Genomic DNA, 8,427 nt, shown 5'->3' with positions numbered 1-8,427 from the left:
CTCTATTCTATTCAGGTTTAAGGGTAGGGGTGAACTGGGTGGGCCTGGGACATGGCTGGGGAAGCCTGGCTGAAGCATGGGCAGGAGGCCCAACCAGTGGTGGGTAGGGGCATGAGAGACCAAGCTCTGTATGGAGCTCGGGCTACATAACCAAGGTACAATCTGTCCCTCCAGTAACTGCATTGAAAGTTACTGTAACCACCATGTACTCAAACTTTCAAGCTTTTGGGCTGCAGGTCACGGATGAGATTCCTCTCACTTGCCCTATTAGCAATGACAGGTGGAAACCATTTCAAAGCATGGCCCCTATGCCCATTCCACTATATCAAGATGTACAGGAGGAGGGGGGAGCACTTAAGAAACACGTAACAACCATGTGGCCTAATGGAGAGTCCACTGGACTGGGACTAGTCCTGTCTCTGCCCCTGTCATGCTGGGTGACCTTGGGCAAATCACCACACAGCCCTGTGCCTCAGTTTCCCCATCTGTAAATGGAGATAATGAGGTAAAGTTCTTTGAGATTTACTGATGACAAACACTATATACAAGGTAGGTCATTTTGTTATCACCTAGCCACCACAGTGTGTCATAGTGAGAACTACAACCGCCAAAATGCCCACTAATTCCTACCACAAACTTTTCTCATTCTGTTTAAAACACTAACTAGGGATTTAAATGGCAAAAATCTTCATTAATGCGGTGCTCTGGAGGCCAGATGGTGCCTCGTGCCCTCCCAGAACATTGAGTTCAGCACATCTCAGCTCTCTGAAAACCAGAATTAAGGTCACACTAACACAACTTCACTCTGCCCTCATCAAGCGATGGCCCACTATGCCCGCAGCATGCATCCACACTCCGCCTGCGCAGACACAGCGTACCATGCAGGGAGCACGGCACCTGACACACATCATACAGAGTCTAATACCTTCTCTTTGCTAAGGCAAAACTTGTGTTCAGGTGAACTGTGCTAGTCTGGAGCTTTCTACACTCCAGACTGATCATCCTCCCCAGTAACAACCCCCTGCCTGCTAAAGTTCACAGCCTCTTCACCCTTCCTCACAACATCCAACTCTACCTTGCACTTCCCCGTCACTAAACACACAGCCTCCTCTCATTGTCCACCTGCCGCTCCCAGTTGGCATGGGTCTCTAGCCTGGTCTTAGCTGGGAGCCTCGGGAGAGAGGCATCCTTCTCCCTCTGCCATCTTCCCCTGAGTGGGCTCGCAGGCCGGGGTTTTAAAGGCCTGGCTCCGCCCCCTGCTTCCGGTCAGGTGGTGTCCCTGTGGCTTCTAAAGGCCTGTACCGGCCCACCTGCTTCCAGTCAGGGGTTTTCCTTCGGGGTTGTACCAGCCAGCCTGGGTCCTTCTCCAAGGGGGACTACCCCTCCCGGCTACAGTGACATTTTTTCCCTCTTTGGTGAGTTACGCAGTTCAGAACAAACATTTGACAGTTCTGGGGACAGCCATTAAGTGTCACCTTGTGGCATGGCACTCTCATGTTGTGAGTAGGATTAATACATGCAGCAGTTTACAGACATGGCATAACGTCTAAGCACTAAACACATTGTCATAAGTCCAGTCCCCCACGTTAACCATGCTAACGGTGACAAACTGCCCGCTCTGCTATGGTGGGGCCCGCACTTGCTCTCGGGTGGTGGTCGGGGCACCACCTGTTGACTCTGTCTCTGGACCTCAGTGCCCCTGTAGTGCACAGTGAGAGGGAGGGGGAAGGAACCCAGGCCCACCCTCTACTCCGGGCCCCCACCCAGGGGCCCTTTGAATAGCAGCTGTGTTCTGCTGACACTGCTCCAGCAGAACTTTTCCCCTGGACTATTCCCCCCTCTGTTCTCTTGTACCTTTCTCGTGGCTCTTGGTCTGGTTCCTGTGGTTGATCACAATACTCCTCCCACACTACTGCCTTCAGCCTAGCCATCCTGCCCCTCCCCTTCCCAGCCCCTCTCCCCTTTGGTGTTTGCCCCTGCAGCCCCTCCCTGCTAGCACCCTCCTCCCCTGCCTGCAGCCTAGCGGAGAGGAGCAGTCAGCCCTGACCCGCCCCTTTGCTCCTGTGCATCCCCCAGTGTCTGCTCCCATCCATCCCTCCAAATGGATAGGAGGCCCCCTTGGTCGACCCTGTTCCTCCCCCCCAGCCTACCCTGTCTACCCCTGTGGCTATGCTTTGACCACGGCTGCCAGATCTACTGTCACCACGGCCCCCTTTACAAACAGATCATTAAGAGGGGAGGGGGAGGAAGGAAACATTCTTGACCATATCCCATGTCTGCCGCCTGTAGTCCCGTTGCCATGGTAGCTATCATATTGGCTGTTTGTTCAGCCCTAGCTGTGCTTCCTCCTACAGACGGGCACCCCCCTCATGGATCCAGTGAAGATGTGTGGAAGGGCCAGGGCCTTCTACATTAGCCTCTTCTTCCTGGATCTGACTGAAGCCGCCGCCTGCAGGGTGCTCTGGAACAAATGTGAGCCGTCCCCAGGAGCTGTGCAAACAGATCAGACGTAGATTCCTTGTTCTATTGTAGAAGTGAGATAGAGAGAAATTTTTCCTGTACTGTTATGATAATGGCATAGTACTGGTTGATAATGTACGATGTGATATGTATGATAATGGTCTCGTACTGTTTAGTTCGGCATAAGTGGACTCTATCTTCTTAGTTTCTTGAAGCGAGCTCTTTCCTGAAACTTATACTATCGAACCTAAAAATATCTTGATAAATTCTCTCTGTGTGAGAGAGGAGTGAAAGTGCAAACTGCAGGGCATATAAAGACACCAACCTAAACTGCTCTGACAACGGAAAGGGGAATAAAGACACCAACTACCATCCTAACCCTGAAGGCCGAAGAATACCTGTCAACGACCCTAACGTGCAAATAAACAACCCTAGAGTACAGAAGTTTCCACCCTGGGAACAAAGTACAGAAATAAGAGAATAGTCGTGCGTTTAATTAGCTGTTTGGCTTTATTTTTCAGCATTTAACCCTGGAGAGGTACCTCAATGCTTTACAGTTTTAATACCTTTTTAAATAGGGACCAAAGAATGTGGTCATGGCTGTGGATGGGCAGCCTAAAACAGGAGAATGAAAAAAGATTCTGGATTCTTTTTATTTTTGGTAACAAAATAGCAGATCAGAGCTGAAGTAAAATAATAAGAAATTAAAAGGAAAATATCTCCTTGCGGCAATATTTGGGGTAAGATGCAAACCACTGAGCCTTAAGGTGACTGAGTAATAAGATGCAAACCACTGAGCCTTAAGGTGACTGAGTAATCAGACTGTCACTTTGGTAAGGGTAGATGAAAACTCTAAGCACAAAACAAACAGTTACACCTCATGTATAAATGGATATGGTAATATAATGTTATAGAGAAGTTAAATTATGAAAGAAAATGTGCATTTTCCCATGACATATGCAGTATATATTGTAGAAGGGTTAAAAGAAATGTCAACCAAACTTCCTACTTAATTAAAATCCTACAAGGGCTCAAAAAGGAGCCAGGATAGGTTGTGTTTTCTTTTTCAGGTCACTGTGTGCTTTAAGAACACACAAAAAAACCTGACAATCAGTGGTGTCTGTCGATGCAAGTTACATAGCTGATAGGGATAGAAGAGAACTGCCCAGAGATGGTAGCACAAAGGGGCTGCATGCAGATAATGGACACAAAAGAAAGGTAAGAAAGAAGTCCGTCCTTTACAAACTTACCCCACCAGAACTCCAAGGATGTAATTAAATTGAAGCCTATGCAAAGAGTCCAAAAGGATATTGAACACCCTGGCTTCAGAGACAGATTGTCTAAATAAAAGGCCTGATATAACAAGATACTTACAAACACCCACTTGTCATACATTTGATGCTAATGTTATTGTTATTATTAAACCTTGAAAGAAATTTAATATTAATGAGTAACTCTGTAACAGTGTATAATTTGCATCGTTTTTTTGGGGGGGAAAAGTGGTAACTGAAAACACACCTCATGTTAAAAAGCCTTATGGTAATGATACTTCTCAGCTATTACCTGCAGATAATCTTAAAACTTGGCACAGCAGAGAAAACATTACAAACCTGGCCTGCTGGATAAAAAGGGAAACTGAGGTACACCAACTCATGAATTTCATGAATTAAAAAAAAAAAAAAGGAAGATTCACCCTAAAACCTTAAAAGGTAGAAACCATTACAACCCTGGCCTGCCTATAGAACAAAAACACTGGAAAATATGAGGGTAATTCCCCTGTTTTGCCTGCAATCGGAAAGGAAATTTGTAAAAGAAAGGGCCATTTTAAGCAAGAATCTGCCACCCTCCCAAAGGGGGTCAAAAATGTTTTTATCTTTCAGAACTTCAGGAAAAGCTGGTGCCAGCAAAACAGCTAAAGAACAAACCCATGGATCTACTGTGCAACAAAGTTTGTGTTTTATGTTTTGTGTTGTTTGTCTTGTTACTAACAATATTGTGTATGGTATTGGGTTTAAAAAAAAAGGTGAGGTACTGCATGAAGCAGAAAAGAATCAAGGAGCACTGTAACTGTATTCACAAAAACATCCTCTATCAGATAGGAAAGAGGAGAAATAAAGGGCAATAAAGTTCAATGAATTTGGAAGGAAAAGGGGTCCTGAAAATAGATGTCTTGGCAGAGGTAAAAGTGCTGGTTAACTTTGCTAACAGAGTCCTATGAAAAAATGCCTCCTGTGACACCCTGGAAGCCTCTGGAAAGTTCAGTAAACCCTAAGCAAACCAGCCAGGGCTGATGTGATGAATTTGCTGAGCCCATGTGGGTGAGGTGCTCAAAGCACAGTTAAAAGCTCAAGAGTCCCCTCCCAGGGTAAAAGGGAAGGGAGAAAAGGGACTGAGGCTAGGCTGGGTCTGAGTAAAAGTTAATTCAATTGCCTTAAATGGTTTAGTGAAACCTCCCAGATAGGGAGGGGGAAGGTTGTTCTGCCTTGTGTTTCAGATTAACAACCTGTGAATGCTGGAAGATCTTGAAGCACCTATAGCAAGGAGTCAGGAAAAGAAAGATCACGGTCTTTGTTCTGTGGGTGGTAAAAGATGATGGGGAGGAGGAGTGGAGCGGAGGGGGCCGAGGGAAAACCAGTAAAATTGGAAGTCTGTTTTAAAAAAAAAAGAGTGAAATTGAATAAGAATGTGCTCCAGCCACAGGATGCGTGTTTGGAAACCACCGAAGAGAAATGCCACTATGCTATTAACCCTTTTGCCACTAATAACTGTCTGTGTACGTAGGCGATCACTCTGTGTCTCAGAAGCTGGTGTTCTATGCTTCTTGTTAACTACATACATCAAGTAGACTATAATCCTCATGAAAATAGACGGTTTTTGTAGTGTTGTTGCGATTAGGGGATGTGATTTTGAATTTCAAGTGCCTGAACCTAGATATAATCAGTTAAAAGTGATGTAAACTTTTTATTCTGCTGTGAAACCTGCACCACTTGCAATGAATTTGACTCTTTTACAAATGTTGTTTGTACGTCCTAATTTGCAGGACCAGTGGCACTGCCAGACAGGAAGGGCGCGGAGTCATGGCTATAGTGTCTCATAATGTCAAAGTGGGTATTGGCCAGAATTGGCCAGATTCTAAATCATGAGTGTTGGGAGTATTGTTTCAATGTTCCCCGCTGGCATGGCAATCTTGAACTTGGCCTTGCGCCCCATTGTAGTGATTTTGGGGTTCCAAATATTGATCCTCCTTACCAGCTAACGGTATGCTGGTTCTGGTGCAAAATTTGGCAATGCTCCCCGGCACAGTAGCCAGTGGCTACTGCCACCCTCGCTCCGGTCCTGGAAGGGAATGTATTGAATTTGTCACCCCGCTTTCAAATGGGAGTGAGGGGAGACGACTGCCTGTCAGTTGCTGGGCTGGTGTGTTGAGTGTGAGACGCCAAGAAGATCATTTGCCCGAGACCCTTGGGCTTTCGTTGGATCACAGCTCTAGGGCATCCAGAATATGTGTGATGGCAGTTATGTAAAGGCCCCGTCTATAAAAAGTGACCTTTTAAAGAGAGGAACTGTGTGGGGAAATTTTAATCATCATATTTGTTGCTAACAGTAGCCAAAATCAGTAGGCCTTTCTGCAGGCCTGTGCAGCCATGGCAAAACTAGGCCAGGAGGGGAGCCTCTTGCTCAACCTTTGCCTGACTCCATGTCCTTCCCTGATGCTCTGGTGGACATACTCCTCGTGGTCCAGAACCGGGTGACCTGATGCGGTTGGAGGCCTGCCTGACGCCAGCTACTCGGCAGCCTCCTCCACCCAGGTCAGGCAGGGTCAAGAGCTCTGGCATGGAGAATTGTGGGGACCGGGTGGTGGTAAGCTCCCTCCTACCCACGCTTCAAGCCAGCCGGTGGGTCCGCTGCTCTATCTGGGAGTTTACGTTTCCACCACCCATTCTTCCCCGGCAGAGAACTGGCACGATTTTGAGGACAGGGTGTCTGAGCGGCTGTGGAGGTGGACAGGACTGCTCCAGTACCTTTCCCTTCGGGGGAGGGCTCTGGTGCTCAACCAGCTAGTCCTGTCCATGCTCTGGCACCAGCTCAACACGCTGGTCCCACCCCAAAGGTTCCTGGCCCTGCCTCCAGACGACAATTCTGGAGTTCTTTGGCCAGGACTGCACTGGGTCTCTGCAGGGATCCTGGGTCTCCTCTTGGATGAAGGAGGGGCAGGGCCTGTGCTGCCTCTCTCTGCAGCTAGGTCCACACCTTCCGCCTCCAGGCCCTGCAGAGACTCCTTTATAGTGCAGGTAGTCCGGCGTGGAGCCACTGGCGCACACCTTCTTCTGCCACCTCGGGCTCTGATGTGACCAGCTTGGCTCTTTTGTCTCCATCCGAGGGTCTTCCGCGAGATCTCTTCGAGCTGCCAGGTCTTCTACCAGGACCTCCTCACCGGAGCCCCTGCTACACAACCCCCAACTCCGTGTGCAGGTGGCGGACGCCCCTCAGCGCAATGGAGGATGGTCTTGGCAGGCGTCACCAGGATCGGAGATCTCTGGACTACGACCAGGAGGGCCGACTGGGTGGATCCCCAGGTGCTGGCTCAGCACATGGGGCTCTCCCTGCTCAGACACAGCGTACTCAGGAGGTGAGAGGCCGACATTGAAACATGCATGGCTGAGGTTTCTTTGGCGGGTGCTACAAACCCCTCCCAGTCCTAGCCCTCCGGAGCTTTTCATCAGGCCCCAGCCAGCAGACACTGTGACAACCTCACCCCACGCACTATGGTGGCTTCATGACTTGCAGCAGATCATACTCCCGAGAACCGCATGAGGACAAAGCCAATACATGCTTGTGCTCCACACCCTTCATTTCTCATACCACTGTATAACGTGGACACCAAATGGCAGGACCTGATACCACCTGTGGAGGGCGAGTGGGACCCCCAGTGGGCCAGTCTCTATTCCACCTGGACCCCACGGCCCGCCAGGGACATCAGTTAGCAGCTCCTTGGCGGAGCCGTGAGCACAGGCATGTGCCCAGCGTGGTTCACCCCCACTCGCCTCGACACCTGCCCCTTCTGCGGCGTGAGGAGACCCTGGCACACGTCTACCTCACGTGCACCAGGCTGCAGCTCCTGTTATGCCTTCTCCAGAACGTCTTGTTAAAGATTTCTGGATGCATTTTCCCCACCTGTTCCTCTACGCACCCCATCCATGACCCCACAAAGTCGTGGGACCTCCTCATCAACCTCCTCCTAGCCCTGGCCAAGGTGGCCAGCTCACAATAACAGAGGAGAGGTGGCTGGGGGTCCTGCTGACTGTGGGGCCTACTTCCCGTTCCTCCATCCATTCACGCACCCGGGCAAGTTCCTCTGGGCTCAGTGCGCTCGCTCCTAAATACCTTCCGGGAGCAGTGGGCGCTGGCCTCTGGGACCTCTGCTCGGGTCTCCCCTTCTGGTTCCCTTCGTTTGACCTGTGACCGACCACCCACGCCCTTTCCTGTTTTCCATTGAATTGTCCCCCAGAATCAGTTGCATCCTGGATCTAGGGACTCCTCCCCTTAGGCTGGGCCACTTGGCTTCCCGGAACACAAATAGGATGTCCCTCCTGCTGTCGTCTGGCCCTGCTGTCTCTGCATGTAACACATAGGCAAGCAGGACTGGTTGCCAACAATGAATTTGTCAGTGCTCGGCTGAGGCCTAAAGCTAGGGCAGAGCTGGCATTTGGTTGCTGGTGTCACAGCCTCATATCACCACAGCATCACAAATCATAACACACTTTCTAGAGCCTAATCTTAACTAACAAGGCACTCCCCCCTACTCCTACAAGACCCTGCACCCCAGTCCTTTTCCTGGCATTTTCAAGCAGTCAGACTGAGATCTTTTCTCATAAGATCAAGCCTGCTGGTGGCTTGTCCACAGAGATAGAAGGAATCACTGGCGGTTCAGCTGCACCCCAGATATGGCTCCAAACATGTGGAGTG

The sequence above is a fragment of the Emydura macquarii genome, unplaced genomic scaffold (genome assembly GCF_026122565.2).
Source record: "Emydura macquarii macquarii isolate MOO-44397 ecotype Brisbane River unplaced genomic scaffold, CSIRO-AGI_Emac_v2 contig_2984, whole genome shotgun sequence".
Taxonomy (NCBI): domain Eukaryota; kingdom Metazoa; phylum Chordata; order Testudines; family Chelidae; genus Emydura; species Emydura macquarii.
The sequence above is the reverse complement of the archived record's forward strand: the minus strand, read 5'-3'. Positions refer to the sequence as shown.